This window comes from Bufo gargarizans, chromosome 5, assembly GCF_014858855.1.
Source record: "Bufo gargarizans isolate SCDJY-AF-19 chromosome 5, ASM1485885v1, whole genome shotgun sequence".
Taxonomy (NCBI): Eukaryota; Metazoa; Chordata; class Amphibia; order Anura; family Bufonidae; genus Bufo; species Bufo gargarizans.
In genome coordinates this window covers 360,497,545-360,514,496 of record NC_058084.1, presented here as the reverse complement: position 1 = coordinate 360,514,496, position 16,952 = coordinate 360,497,545, and positions in this window count along the sequence as shown.

Below are 16,952 nucleotides of genomic sequence, written 5' to 3'. Positions count from 1 at the left end.
GCCTTAAGGTATAATGCAAATCTTCAGTCTTCATCCTACTAGATAACTGCTACTTGGGCATGGTAATGTATGATAAGACCATTTTTTCTGCAGTATTGGCTCTATAAAGTAATGAATAGTATTATTTTTGTTTGGAATCTAAATAATACATTGATGAGATTATTTTCTCCTACAAGAAAAAAAAAAAGACTATTTTATGCACATATGGAATCCAGAGCAACATTACAAGAGCAGAATGATCTATGGTTTGTCATCTAGCAGCGTAAGATCATAGATCAACTCATTTGTGCTTCTGACCTTTGGGAGGAAAAAATCAATATTAGGAATGATAACAATGTTTTTTTCTAAGCTGTGATTCACCTTGCAGCTCTTTGACAATGTTCAGATGTAAAATTTTTATGAATGATGTGCTTTGAGCAGTTGCATTGTAACTGATCTGATATTCAGTGTTAAATAGAAAAATAAAATCAATGCTTTAGTATTTTCATCCATCACTTCTGATCATTACAATTATAGTAGTTTGGAATCTAATAATCTAGAACAGTGGTTCCCAACCTGTGATACGTATACCCCGAGGGTACCGCAGGGCAGGGGCATAGCGTGGGTTACCAGCACCGAGGGGAACGCAAAGTATTGCGCCCCCTAATCTGTGGACACACCCCTTTTTATAGAACAACACCCCAAATTATACAAAGACCAACATTACCAATAACACTATATAAAGGCCAAATAATACTAATTTTTGTTTCAGATTTGATGAGGATTTTTAACAGATCTCACCCTTGAAAAGGGTGAAATCCACATAAAAAATTGCAAATACAGTTAACATGCTGCAGATTTCGAAATCCACACAGCGGGGTCAACAGGTCTAATTCCATAGACTTTGCTGGTTCTGTATTGCACTGCGGTTTTTCCCCATGCAATTCTGCAAAGAAAAAAACCGCATGTAATCGGAAACCTATGCATGCAGCCTAATAGACAAATAATACTGGCAAGACCATGAACACTTACTACCACCTCATAGTGACTGAATATTACACCGCGCTAGTGCAGCACTCGGCTATTTCTGGCAGTCCCATAGAGAATGACTGGAGTGGCAGAGTGCATGCCTGACCTGGCACTCATCAGATCAAGGTAACAGGATTCCGGGACTTGGGGTCGGTGGGATCCCTGTAGTCAGAACCCCACTAATCAGTTAGTTATCCCTTATCTTCTTGATAGGAGATAAATTCCAATTTTGGCACAACTACTTGAATTCATTTCCAATCCCCATTAAAGGGGTTGTTTGGGTTCAGCACAGGGCAAAGGAGAGCACCAGAGCATGAAATGCTCCGATGCTCATGTCAGAGGGGCCAGAAGGGTAAAGAATGGGATATGTCTGGGTTCAGCTTTGAACCCGGACAACCTCTTTATGTATATATAAGTATACCACACCATATATTGCTGAAATGTTATAATAGACATATTATATATATATATATATATATATATACACACACACACACACTGTATGTATATTAGTATAGGCTGGCAGGAGCATGCTTATACTTATAGCCAGATATAAAATTATTAAATTATTTAAATAAACACATACAAAGACAAGTACACTACAAATAGGTGTGTGTGTGTGTGTGTGTAAATATATATATATACAGATAGGTAATAGAAAATAACTTATACAGAGTCAGCAACTTACAGTACATGCTGGATAACACTGGGGCCAGGATGGCGGGGGTTAACCTGCAGTCTGGAGGAAGCTGATGGCAAGGGGGGTAGAAGATCTGTGCTGTTCACCGCTACTGTCAGAAGGTCGGAGGGCACAGTGATGTCATCATGAAAAGGAACTTTGGTGGTGAAAAGCATAAAACGTGTAAAACTGCAGTGCTAGAACGTGCTGTGCGACTGTGAGGCCGAACAGGGACTGAGTCAGGAACAACATACAGCCAGCAGAGCACTATAAGCACTTCTGCTCTCTGCCAAAATCCCTGCTCTGCCTGCCTTTGTCTCAGAGGATCTGCAGCCACCATTTTCGACTCCTGAATAGAGGGAGAGAGGCGGGCCGGGCAATAAGAGCCACTGCATCTAGGCAATAGCAAGTACCTGCTTGGAGCGAGGAGGAGGCTGTCAGGTGACCCGATGTCTCTCCTTTGCTCCCAGATTGTAGGGCAAACTACTAGTGCTGCGGCCTGCCATAGCACAGCTCTAGTGGGTGGTGGGCGCAGTGATGATGTAGGCAGTGAGCTGAGTATTGTCTGTGCTGCAGGCGCCCCTTTGTAGTTTGGCGCCTGGGGCAACAGGTCCCCCCACGCTACGCCACTGCCGCAGGGTGAGGGGTTTACACAGGACTGCCCTAACATCCAACAATCTCATTGCTGGTTGCTAGGGCCTCTCAACATTCAATTGTTTCACCAACCTGAGGGCATCATGTGGCAATAATTATATTGAAAGACAAACTATCTCTGTGGTATTAGTATTTTCAGGAGGACTATTTGTTTATGCAGTATTGGGGGTGGCAGGATGAGGTGTTCAAAGGTGGGCAGTAAGATGGAAAAGTAGGATCCTAACATATCTGTGTAACAAATTCTGTAGAGACAAGACATGGCTGAAAGAAGTCATCATGATGGTCTGGTCCGAATGGAGAAGATTAGAGAGAGAACATCGGTAACAGAGGAGACGTCAAAGGATGTAACAGGTATGAAGTGCTGTGTTCTCTTTTGTATATGTAATAGCTCAGAATGTAATTTAAAAAAAGTAATAGTCATCCATCATGGGTCCTGTCACGTCCCGGGGATCAAAGGCAGACCTCCGGGACATCATACGAGCAGGTCACAGGCAAACAGAACAGACATGACAGAAAAGTAGGTAAACAGAAGTGGTAACAATACCACAGGAACAAGAGTACCGGAGGACCACAGCAACACCCTGAGGGCGGAGCCAGTGAGCCCCGTACTTCACAGAGCCCCAGATGGTGGGCATGACTGGGCCGAGGGATCACTGGAATGCTTGGCCCCTACCTGCCAGGAACAGACCAGTGAAACATACAAACAGAACCAGAGGTACACACAGGTAGCGATTCCCCCTCCGGGGAAGCCAGAAACCCCCTTCCGGAGGATGAACATGAATACAGACATACAGGGCAGAAACACACTGCTAGGTGATTAGATGCAGATACACTCTGCTAGGGGAAAACAGGGAACATATAACATAACACAGAGCAGGAAACGATCAGAACAGGACAAATAAAATATACCAGAACAGAGCAGGTACAAACAGAGACTAAAAATGCAGCTACAGGTCTATATAGCTGGGTAATGAGGCACCTGGAAAGACACACCCAGGCACAGCAGACAGTGGGAGTTAACCCCATCAGCACCGGAGCTCAGACAGCCAAGACACACAGGAACAGAACTGGGCATTGCCCTTGGAAACCAGGATACACAGATACAGAACTACAGACAGACACAGTCAAAGGGGTACACATGTACATGGGCAAGTTCACACTAATACCGCAGCCAGCAGACAGCCAAAAGCAACCAGCCTGCACGGAATCACCTGCAGCCAGTACACAAAAGGCGTGCAGCCAGCCTGCACGGCAATACACGTCACGGTGAACCGCACCGTGACAGGTCCTAATATAGTGTCTGTCATTTAGCATCTTAAAATATAATTTCATAATCCTGAAAAATATTAGGGCAATAAAAGACCACAAGTACAAAAAGGAAAGGAAATATGGGCCAATAAACCAATATAAGCAAATCAGGACACAAGAAGAAAAAAAAATACAAACTAACAAAGGGTTATATCAGGAAAAAAATGAGGGGCAAGGTTACCCATAGTAAAAGGCAAATGGGCTGGGTTTCTGATCCTGCTAATCGCTAACCACCCTTATGGTGGATGGACCCTGCATAGGAACCTACCTCTGATGCACCCTAGTTAACCCTACTCTGTCCCAATGCATTCCCCCACCAGGGTTCTTCATGGAACCAATGAAAGATCAGGGAAGAAAATAGTCCTGTATAGCAATAAGTACAGCTAGGGGAAAAGGGTTAATTACTCTTACCGGTAATTGGTTTTTGCAATAGCCTCCACAACGGCACTCACAGGAGGGTATCCCTGTCCCCAGGACAGGAAAAAACGCAGAAGCACATGATTTAAAAGAGCCTCCTCCCCTTACCTATTCAGTCAATAAGAGAGGACACGGAAGTGATGCAAGAACAAGACATGTATTAAACATAAACAAATTACATCATTTGAAAAAGAAAATAAAAAGGGAGGGGAAATCCGAGCGCCGTTGTAGAGGAAAAACCAATTACTGGTAATAGTAATTAACTTGTTTCCCTGGCTCCATTCTCCTGAGGGTGAAGCAATTAGGAAGTCATCCAAATATGGCACAATTAGAATTTCCTTTAAGTGAAGGTACTTTGTGACCTCTAACATGATCTTTGAAAATACTCTTGGAGCCGAGGAGAGTGCGAATGGGAGGGCTCCGAACCGAAAATGGCGTAGCTGATACCCTATAAAGACAGTGATTCTTAGATATTTTTGATGACTCTCGTATATTGGGACATGATAGTATACGTCTTAAAGGTCCATAGTCGCCATGAAACAGCCTTGAGGGAGTAAGTTTATGGTGGATTTTATCGTCTCCATTTAGAATTTCTTTTAAATGATGGATCTGTTCAGGGATTTTACATTTATTATCAAACGGAAGGATCCGCTTGGTTTTTGTACGAGAAAAATCGGTGAACAGAACCCTTTGCCATATTGATATTCTGGGATATTCTATTCTAATTCTAGACATGTCTGTTTTTCTTTTCGAGGCCGCTTTTTGTTTATGAAGAACCAATCTGGGGAACTAGATAAGAATTCTAGTTTTAGGCCCTCTTTTAAAGTAGATACTACCCACAGGGAGGCTCCTATTTTTTTCCCAGGCAGAAGTCAAGAGTTTTAACCTGCCCGCCACCTGGTTTATGGCGTCATTGTGTAGAACGGCAGGATTGAAAAGGAATCCTCTTCCTCTGCCCCTGGATGACCGCCAACAATTTCTTGATCCCTCTTTTTTTCCTCTGGTCCAGACTCGTTTTTCTCTAGTTCTGAAAGGATCATCTTAGAAAATAACTCTCAAGGGGAAATACTTTTTTCTTATCCGAGGCTTTGTCCAGAATGTCCTCTAATGTCAAGCCAAATAATATATCTCCTTCACAGGGGATCAAGCTCAGGCGATTCTTTGAACTTGCTGATAATGCAGCAGACCTGGCGGAGAATCTAAGGCTACTTTCACACTGGTGTTTCTGGATCCGCTTGTGAGATCCGTTTCAGGGCTCTTACAAGTGGCCCAAAATGGATCAGTTCAGCCCCAATGCATTCTGAATGGATAAGGATACGTTCAGAATGCATAAATTTGGCTGCGTTTGGTCTCCGTTGCGTTTTTTAGGTGTTCAATAAAACGCAGTTTGCAGCGTTTTGGTGTCCGTCTGATGATGCGGAGCCAAACGAATCCGTCCTGACTTACAATGTAAGTCAATGAGGACGGATCCGTTTTTCACTGACACAATATGGCGCAATTGAAAACTGATCCACCCCCCATTGATTTTCAATGTAAGTCAAGACAGATCTGCACCGAACGCCAGTGTGAAAGAAAGAAAGTGCTAAGAAATTTGATGCTTTCTTTAACGTATGGTAGACAAGGAGGCTAGGATCTCTTCCCTGCGAGTCCCTGCTGCTAAGTGTTCTTCTAACTGATTAATCCAGACGGACAACATTCTGTCCGTGCAGGTAGACGCAATACTGGGACTCAACATAGCCATATTTGTTTCCCAAGCTTTTTTTAATAAACTTTCAAATTTTTTGTCCATAGGATCTCACAAGAGACCCATGTTCTTGAACGGGAGAGAGGTGTTTTTAGAAATGCAACTGGGGCATCTATTTTTGGCATTTTGTCCCACAGATTAGATTCAGACTCCGCAAAGGGATATTTCCCTTTAAAGGAATTTGTCACAGCTGTTCTTTTTTCAGGATCTCTCCACTCTTTGGATATCAGGGACTTATATTGTTATGGATGGGAAAAACCTTTTTCCTTCTTTCACCCAGCCCCTGGAACATTTGATCCTGGACGGAGTGGGTTTCTTTGACCTCTTCTATGTCCACAGTGGCCCTTATGGTCTTTAGAAGACCTTCTAGGAGACCTCCTCAGGGAGAAACAAAGGTTTACAGGAAGCGTCATCTGAGGAAGTAGAATCTGGGTCAGAAACTAGTTCCCTTTTTATCCAGATCAAACGCCATATCAGATGCAAAAGATCTATGAGACGTGGATGGGTGTGGGGATTGTGGTGTAATTCTAGAGTCAACCACCGCATTAACCTCTTCCTTAATCATAGCTCTCATGGTATCAAGGAAGGATGGTGACTCCTCTGTAACCACTTTTTCAGTATATCTTGGGCATAAGGTTTTTTTTTATTTTGAGGAAAAGGTCTTTCTGCAGATTTGCGCCCCGAATCTCCACCGGCTGGCTTAGGCATCATGGTCTCTTTTCCCGGGCTGAGGGCTGAGGTAGCAGGAGCTCCAGGCTTCTTTGCAGAGTCGGAATCCACAGGAGCAAGCATGACTACAAGCGGTGAGAGAAGACTGAATAGAATTCCCCTCCCTCCGTTTAAATGGTCCTGCACACCATACCACCGGAAATACGCTTGAGTGCAAGATTCTCTTGCCCAAGGAGAATCTCGCCTTGTGACATTACAACGTCGGATCCCGCGCTCTTTCACCTAACCTGGGAATATCACGAGCACGGAGAAGCCTGCACACAGGGATTACTCCTAGGAACAGGTAAGGGATGCGATGCGTCCCCAGGGTTCCCGTTCCTTGCTCCAGCTCTCCCATCTTGTGGGGAAGAGTATTCAAGGCTGGGCGATAAAGATATTATTCCTGGCACTCCAGGAGAGGCTTCCACGCATACCCGGGGACAGGAAACAATGAATGAATATGTAAGGGGAGGAGGCCGTTTTAAATCATGTGCTTCTGTGTTGTTTCCTTTCCTAGGGGCGGGGACATCCTCCTGTGACTGCCGTTATGGAGTTGTCGGGGAAATACCCTGTTACCACCAATTAGGATAGACACAAGTTGCTTTGTTGCCACAAGGTCTAAACATTATGTAAAATGGCAACCACGGGTCACTGGGGTACAGTGATATGATCTTAAATAACCACGATTTGTCACTATCCAGGTATCTGAATATGATCTGTGATGTGTTTTTGTCATTTAGACAGGAAGATTAGCCCTGCATGCTGTGCTATTCTGTATGTCAAATCTGAATGAACTCCTGACAGAGGCGTAGAAAAGAGCCTCATGAGAATAGCCATATTTCGTTAACATTTTTCACTGTTAGCTTTCTTGAGAGTATTCAGTTAAAACTTATTGTCACTATTGGGTACTTGCCTTGAAACGCTTGTTAGCGATGATCTGGCTGACCCTCGGCCAGTGTAATACAGCTCTAAGGGCTATTGTGCAGATTACTGAGATCACTATCATTTTACTGTGCACAATAAATACTGATGTGTTTATATTAGTTTCCGACCTTAAGAAATATATTACCTGTAATCTTTATGGTTTATTTTTTATGTTGTGAATAGAGATAAGTGATGTTTAAAAAAATTGATTGGGGAGGTTCCCCGAATCTTTTTTAAATTTGCCTTGTTCAGAATTCATTTGTCATGAAGTGAATTAAATCAGCTATATCCAGGCCTGCCGGGAGAGAGTTGTATTGCAGCAACATGCATAGCTAGTCCTTTCTGGTAGTGAAACAGTTACTGTGCATCAGTATGACAGGCAGGTCTCATACAGTATATGGACGTGTGCTTCATGGTCCAGGCCACCAACAGTCCTAGCTAACCCCTAGTTAAACCCAAAGAAAAGCATACAGCAGTCTTTAGTAAAAGAAAAAAATATACTGTTCACTCCTGCAAAACCTGTGTCCCAATGACTCTTTAGTAGAACAAAATAAAGACATGGAGGCAGTGCCAATAAAGTAGTGGAGAAAAAAAAAGTTCAATTAAATCATGTGGTAGCAGTGCAAACACATGCTTTTGAATCACTTTTGTTAGCTGTATAATGACTGGACATCACTGTTGGGCTCAGTTCACACTTCACTTATTTGGTCAGTTATGGATCAAAAACACAGAACATCTTTTTATAATACCTAATCTGAGAGTAGGATTGGCTCCTGATTATGGCACCAAACGGTAACATTTGAAGTGTGAACTCAGCCTTACAGGTCAATGTTAGCATCAGTTATAACGTACTTAATGGTGCAGTGGCCCAAGATTCTACTGAAAGAGCTGTCCCATTTTACACCGCTTCCACATAGATTGCTAGTTAACCTGTTCTGTTAGCCACTGATTCTACTAAAGTGGGAAAGAGCTGTCTCATTTCATTGTTTTTGGGGTGTCCACATAGATTGCTCGATAACACTGATTCTACTATAGAGTGAAAGAGCTGTCTCATTTTACACTATCTGCTGTTTCCACATAGATTGATAGTTTGTTCTGTTAGCCACATATTCTACTGAAGTGGGAAAGAGCTGTCTCATTTCACTGTTTATGGGGTGTCCACATTGATTACTATATAATCTGTTCTGTTAGCCACTGATTCTACTAAAGTGGGAAAGAGCTGCCTCATTTTACACCATCTGCTGCTTCCAGATATATTGATTGATAGGTAACCTATTTTGTTAGCCACTGATACAAGTAATGGCCCAGTCACAGAGTGGGAGGTGTCAGCAATAAGTTTGTGTCACTGTTTATTTTTTATTTCTTCTAGTCCGTCAGAAGAACAACCCCCCCCCCCCCCCCCCCAAAAAAAAAAAATTGATCCTGTCTTTTGAGCATCTGTCTTCACTTGGTCAGTATTTGGTCAGTAATTGATCTGTAAGGCAAAAACAGAAGTGAGTTCGAAACAGAGATGATAAGTGAAGGAAATATTTGCATGTCTTCTATGTTTTGGACCCACCTATGATTTTGGCTTACAAATCATGATAAAATCTTAAAAATACTGCCCATGTGATCAAGGCCTTATGGATACTCCAAAGATAGGATACATTACGTTTTAAATTTTTTGGGTTCTTCTGATGGATCAAGGAAAAATAAACAGTAATGTCAACAAGGCCAAACAGGGACACAAGTGACCCCAGAACAGACTGGTGAGGGTGGCAACAGCATAAGGAGTCATCATAGTGGCCCAGTCACAGAGTGGGGAGTGGCCACTTCACCACTCCTCCCGCAGTCATGGCAGTGGAGCGTGGGCGCAGAGGGTCCCCCCTGTCAGATCTTTGTGAGGATGGGCGATGGCGCACATAGGGAGCGACCAACCAACTACATAGGATGTCTCGATATTTGAGTTTATTGTTGAGTTTATAATCCCTCTCCAAATCATGTTTTCTTTAGTATCATGTGTATGACTGAGAACATGTGCATCCCTTACCTGAGTAAAATGAAGTCGCTTTAATATTGATTGGACCCTGGGCAAAAATTTACTTGGGCCCCCTGGATCGCGGCTTCCCACACCCTAGCATGCAATCACGGCCTCCACCACAACACACACACAAAATATCCACACACCTGATAGAGTACAGTGATATAAATACTTCCAGTTCTGAAGACTCCAGCGGCTCAGGATCAGTGCTCTGGGCAGCTGGGCTCAGGCTGGAAGTGGGCACCGCTCTGCAGGAAGGAGACCGGGGCTCGGTTCACCATAGCGTTACAGTGCACCCCAGAGTATGCAGTATAGCACCCTATAGTTTACAGCAACCCACAGTATGCAGTGTAGCACCCTATAGTATACAGCACCCCACACTATACAGTATACAATACCTCACAGTATACAGTAGAGCAGTATAGCACCCCACAATATACAGCACCACACAGTATACAGCACCCCAAACTATACACTATACAGCCCCCCACACTATACAGTACAGCAGTATAGCACTCCACAATATACAGCACCTCGCGGTATACAGCACCCCAAAATATACAGAATACCGAACCTCACAGTATACAGAACCCCACAGTATACAGCCCCCCACAGTATAAAGCACCCCCCAATATACAGTATACAGCATCCCCATAGTATACAGTAGAGCAGTATAGCACCCCACTATACAGTAGCTTACAGTATATTAGCATTACAGCCCCTGTCACCTTTTCCTGATGTAATCTTTTCAAAAAAAGCTCCACAATTATGGGAAACTTCTCCTGCAGCAACACTCCTGGTAGACAGGATCTTGATGACCTCATAGCCATGTGACCAGTAATATTGCTAGGTTACTGGTCACATGGTGATGATGTCATCTAAGGTCCTAGAAAATCACAGCTCACAGTACGCTGCCTGAAGTGCCGGCAGGCATGGCATGGCAGCATCCCCTGTGTAGTTGACAGCCTGACACCTGGGGCAGTGGCCAGCAGGGCTCAAGAGGCAGCTGCCTTGGGCCCCCCAGGAGCAACTGGGCCCAGGGCAGCTGCCCCTTTTGCCCCTTGTTAAAGACCGCCCTGTTGATGATAACACACTGAAACATTAACCAGGTAGGGCAATTACACACATTACAAGGCTATAGCATACTTACCAGCATTTGAAAGTTAAATTGTAAGATATTTGTAAGCCCCTGGAAAATAACCACAAAAAAATCTGCATAATTAGAAGTAGCAGAAGTGGCATTTTACCCATGTGCCTTATAATATAATGCTGTTACCAACCAAATGTCTCTGTTGGTTCTTGTAGTTGGCTGGAGCTTGCACTTCCTGTGACAGACATGCTACTGCAAAGGCTGTGTGCAGCCCCTTCTGCACATTATCCTATGACTTAGATTTGCATCTATGCTCTTCTCCCTTATTTAGGTCTCCAGTAGTACAGTAGAGTTGTCATTAATCTGGTCACTGTCCAATGATAATGAGTTGTATCTGCTCATTCTGCCACAATCTATACAGAAAATGTGACAAAGTGAACTGCAGAAAATAGAAAGTATTAGCCTATCTATCTGCTGTAGATATTTTTATTTTTATTTATATCAATATTAACTTATTTTTGTTTGACCAGTGACCGGCGGTCGTTTTGCAGCGAACTTTGCTCATTCACGATTTGCCGAACATGCGATCCAATGGCAATGTTCACATGTGCCATATTCTTTTGCATTGCGCCGAACTTTGACCCATGAGACTTCCATCAGGTGGGACAGGACAGCCAATTGAGAAGTTTCAGCATATGGACACCCTATAACAGAACCCGATCTGGCAGCTATTTTACATTCTTTGTTTTGCCAGTGTAAGGAGAGGTTGCTTTGTGGAGCAGGGACAGACTGTTAGGGACACCAAAAGCTAGCTAATAGGGCCACAAAAGTGATTTTAAGGACTGTATAGGTGTGCTATGGATAGGTGTGATATACTGAGGGGTGTGATACACTTATAATATACTTTCTAACACAGAAAGTATATTATAGTGCATTTGTATTGTGCAGCAGTTGTGTGTAGTTCTATAGAGGGACAAGTGTTATTGAAAAACTATTTGCAACGGGTGTGACATATCTGTTGCCCAAAAAAAAAACTTATTGAGGAGTGTGATATACCTGCATCCACCAAATATTCAAATATTGCTTCAGGTGTTCTATATATATGTTTCCAGAAAATACTGATTGAGGGGTGCGATATACCTGCTTCTACAAAATACTGATTATGGGGTTCTATATATCTGCTTCCACAAAATACTGATTGAGGGGTGCGTTATACCTGCTCCTACAAAATACTGATTAAGGGGTTTGACATACCTTCTTCCACAAAATACTGATTGAGGGTGCGATATACCTGCTTCCACCAAATATTGATTCAGGTGTTCTATATACCTGTTTCCACAAAATACTGATTGAGGGGTGGGATATACCTGCTTCTACAAAATACTGATTATGGGGTTCTATATACCTGTTTCCACAAAATACTCATTGAGGGGTGGGAAATACTTGCTTCCACAAAATACTGATTGAAGGGTTCAATATACCTGCATCCACTAAATATTGATTGAGGCCTGCGATACACCAGCTTCCACAAAATAATATACCTGTTTACACAAAATACTGATGGAGGGGTGCAATATACCTGCTACTACAAAATATCGATTAACGGATTCTATATACCCGCTTCTACAAATACCGATTAAGGGGATCTATATACCAGCTTTCACCAAACACTGATTGAGGCCTGCGATATACCTGCTTCCACAAATACTGCTCTTCTCTAGGGACTCTAGCACAGGGTAATTTTTAAAATGACAGGCAGAGGAAAAGATAGGCTGTTCCGCAGGGGTGTTAGGGGTTGGGCAGGTGCACCAGGCCGGAGCCTAAGTAGGAAGTTGGAGAAGGTGCATGCAATTATGTCAAAGGACGCACCAGAGTTGGTTGAGTAGCTCACTCAGCCTTCCGCTTCTGCACCCTCCTCATCCTCTGTATCTGTACTAGTTTTAGGCAAAAAAATATATATATTTTCTCATTTCCCTGGTTCTCTTCTGGCCCTTTGTTTACCTGCAATAACAATCTGTGATGTTTTCCTCATGAATATTTGTGCTATGTTCTTGTGCAATGCTCTGCAGAACATTTTTGGATGCTGTTAAATCTATCATACATTAACTTAGTAAAATTACTACTGCCATATTACATTTTACCAACATCATGGTATGACTGTTTAATCACAATATTAACACCGTAGAAGAAGGATATAGTTTTTGATAATTATTTTAATCGTCTTTTTAAAATTCGTTCAGCATAGACATCATGAAATATGATTTATGACAAGCTATCAAAAGAAATAAATACAAAACATAATAAAATTTCACGCAAACATAACAAAACCCAGCATCATTATCATAACCATGAATTGGCCCCATAAATAAACTAACAAGAGTTGAAAGCATAAATATCAAGGGAGGCAATGATGCAATCGTTTATTTTTTATCACTGTTGTCTCACTTTGTTTTAATGTCTGGCACAGTTAATAGCACTTTAAATACATTTATTCAACCAGTTCAATATTGCTACAAGCCACTGCACATGCTGGGCACATTCTCTAATATTACTAAGTATTTAAGTCACGTTTAATTATTTGTTCACTTAGTATTTGCAAAGACATTCTGTTTCCACATTATGTAAATTGGTGAAGATACAGTTCCCAACAAAAATTTGGATGTGAGAGTTGTTCTTAGGGTGACGTCACAACTACCATCATTTTCCACTATGTGCAAATTACAAAATCTGTATGTCTTCCATGGCGATTTTGATGCACATTTATAATTGATTAGTTACTTCCATCTCAGACCAATCCTGTTTATACATATCAGTTAGTCACATAAAAAAAATTCCTGGAGTTTTAATTAATTTCTATGTGAAAAAAAAAAGTTTTCAAAAAGTAGGTCTGACTGCTGTAAGGTATTGTATGTGATATATCAATTCACCTGACCAAACCCTAGTTTTAGCCCAATGAGAAAAACACGCTGCAGTCTGGGACATTGAGGAATATTTATTTTGCAAGACAACAACTCCAAATCTAAAACTAAAGTCAAACAAATTGCATAAAACCAAAAACAATGGGCCATGTTCAGCATGTGGGTTTTGTTGCAGCCACTGTCTGTGGCTGCATTCTGTACAAGCCAAAATTATGGAAAATACATAGAGAAAAGGTATAAAGTAAAAGGGGATATTTACTAAGGATTGGCGATTTAGACGCCAGTCTTAGTCCATGTCTGCTGCCATTTGATGTGCCTAAGTTATGTAGAGGCATTGGCCTCTACATAACTTAATTGCTTTACCGGTGGCCATGCAACTTTATAAAATATACGCCAGCTCCCCTCCTGGCGTACATTTAAATCATTTTCTATGCCAACAAACAGGTGTAGAAATTGATCAATCAGATGTGCCTGTTAGCCCCCCCCCCTTCCCTGCCAACACCACTCCCCCGTTTTCCGCCACCTTGGACAAGTGGTGTGAGTGGGTGAAGAGTCGCAGAATAGCCCGCAAATTTCCTTTGCAACCAAATATGTGACAAAAGTACTCCAAAGAGTGGAGCACTTCCCATAATAAATGACCCCCAAAATGTCCACATCTACCATTTTTAAGACCTCTATCATTTTAGAACCTGTCTTTGGCTTACAAATAATGACATACTGACCAATATACTGCAGTTAAAAAGTGTCCTTAAAGAGGTTCTCCTGGCTTTTTCATATTGATTAACTACCCTCAGGATAGGTTATCAATATCAGATTGGCTGAGGTCCTCAGCTGTTGAGGAGACCGTGCACGCTGTTGCATGTGCCATCTCCCTTCTCTCCTCCTGTTCGCTGCTGCTGTCAGACACACAGCAGAGAGCAGGAAGAGAGAAGGGAGATGCGCTGTCTCTCCATTCAGCTGATCGGTGGGGGTGTAGGGTGTTGGACCCCTGCCAATATGATATTGATGATCTATCTCGGGATAGCATACAAACTCCAGATTGACGGCAGCATATCCATACAAAAAAGTTTCTTTATTCACAGTGGGTCCATGAAAAGCATGTGTGCAAACACACCAGTAAAAAATGCAACGTTTCAGCTACATAGTAGCCTTTCTCAAAACATTTTGGCTACATAGTAACCTTTCTCAATGCTTGTAGCTGAAACGTTGCATTTTTTACTGGTGCGTTTTCACACATGCTTTTCATTGACCCACTGTGAATAAAGAAACTTTTTTGTATGGATTTGCTGCCGTCAATCTGGAGTTTGTATGCTATTCTAATGACCGAATGGATCTGAGGTCAAGGACGAGCTGATGCATTCCTGAATACATCTTCAAGGTCATTGGTGCTGCTCTCAAACACAATTTTACTCTGAGGACAGGTCATCAATATGAAGCCTGGACACCCCTTTTAATGTCCCAGAGTATAGTTTATTTTACAATTTAGTGTGTGGCAGGACTTGAAAACAGGTGTTTACTCACAGCCCCATCCTATCAAAGATAACACGACTAAACAATAGCTTTGGATTTGCCAGGTTTTTATTTTATTTTGTACTGTTTTGTTTAATATTTCTGTCTGCAAAAGCCAATAAAACTGGCTGTGGCCAGCTGCACCATACTTGCTTCGACTGGACTGTTTTGCGTGACCATCTAACGAGATGGTAATCCTGTGAGCTAATACTGTGTAGTATATATTCTGACTCCTGCATGCAAGAAATTACTGTATTTTTCACCCTATAAGACGCACCTAGGTTTTAGAGGAGGACAATAAGAAAAAAAATATTTTTCATTAGACCTCAGATCAGGCCAGCATTCAGACCCCCAATGTTAATCAGACCTCAGATGACAGCCCCAATCAGACACCCAATGTTAATAAGACCCCAGTAAGATCTGAGATGAGACCCCCATGCCTCAAATCAGCCCCCCATGCCTCAGATCAGCCCCTATGCCTCAGATCAGCCCCCATTATAAGCCCCCATGCCATTTATCAGCCCCCGTTATGAGCTCTAGTACCATTTATGAGCCTACATTATGAGCTCCCATCCCATTTATGAGCACCCATGCCATTTATGAGCCCCCATTATGAGCCCCTATTCCACAGAGCAAAAAAAAAAAAAGAATTACCTCTCCTGCTCCAGTCTCCACCGCTCCTCACGTCCAGTGTGCTCTGTCTTCTTTGTGCTGCGGCTGTGCTGTGACCCAACGTGCACAGCCACAGCCGAGGACCAGGAAGCGGTCAGTACAGAGCCTTCACCACTTCCCGGTCACCCGGTGCTAATGAGCGCTTCCATAATGGGAGCGCTGATTAGTATTCAGCCCATAATAGTATTCAGGATTATTAACTATTTTACTTGCTCGGTCCTATCCATCTTAGTATAGGATAAGTTATGTCAATAGTTCTCTTTGAAGTGCTGCTACGAAAGGTGGTGTAAGGGTGCATTCCCACAAACGTATCTGTTTTGTGGTCTGTGTGCATCCCACACTTTTCTAAGCCCAATAAAAAAAAAAATGCTAAATGCTGCAAATTGTCTAAACGGACAAGTATACGACATGTTCCATCATTTGCAGCTCAGCCCCATGGAAGCAGACAGCACACAGATGACATCCATGTGCTGTTCACATTTTTTGGTGGCCTCATAGAAATGAATGGGTCCACATGCGATCTGCAAAAGATGCAGATCAGACATGGACCAAAAATACAGCCGCGTGAATTCGCCCTAGGGGCATGCTTTACAGCAAATTAAAAACAACAAATATAACTACCTTTCCATATGTGATTTTTTTGTTACATGATATAACCGAGTACAGCTGTATGACATGCATCGCCTAGAACGCTGCATCGTCAATGCCTTTTCTAAACGAACATAAACTACTATATTTATGCAGATCTCTAGAGCTTTTAGATGGCCACCGGTTATAAAGAAAATGCCAGAACTGTCTAATACATTAAAAGTGAACATGATCATACATGCCTTATTGATTTACTTATGGCTGTTCCTCATGGAAACAGCCATGGTGAAGATCACATTTACATAATTATACCCTTTATGCATAAGTCAAACTTTGTTACATTATAAAATGTGACATTCCTCATCTTCTCCACCACAAACCCCAACCAGGAAATATTTAATAAATGATAGGTTCTTGACTGGACTTACTTCAAATCATTAAAAGTTCTAGTCATACATTTTGAAGTTATATCTATTTTTGAGAAATCTGGGTGGCTGCTATTATAAGCCTTAAAGGAAATGGCCACTTTATTTCTACATACCTTTCAGTCATATCTTTACTTCAACATCTGGGTCAGTTTCTAGATGCCATGCCTCCCATCCCCCAACTTCCCGCACACAGCTAGCCTATTTTTCCATTCAGACGGCACTTGGCCAGCCTACTGTTCTGTTCTACGGCCATCTTATGGACAGGAGCACCAACTGAACACAACA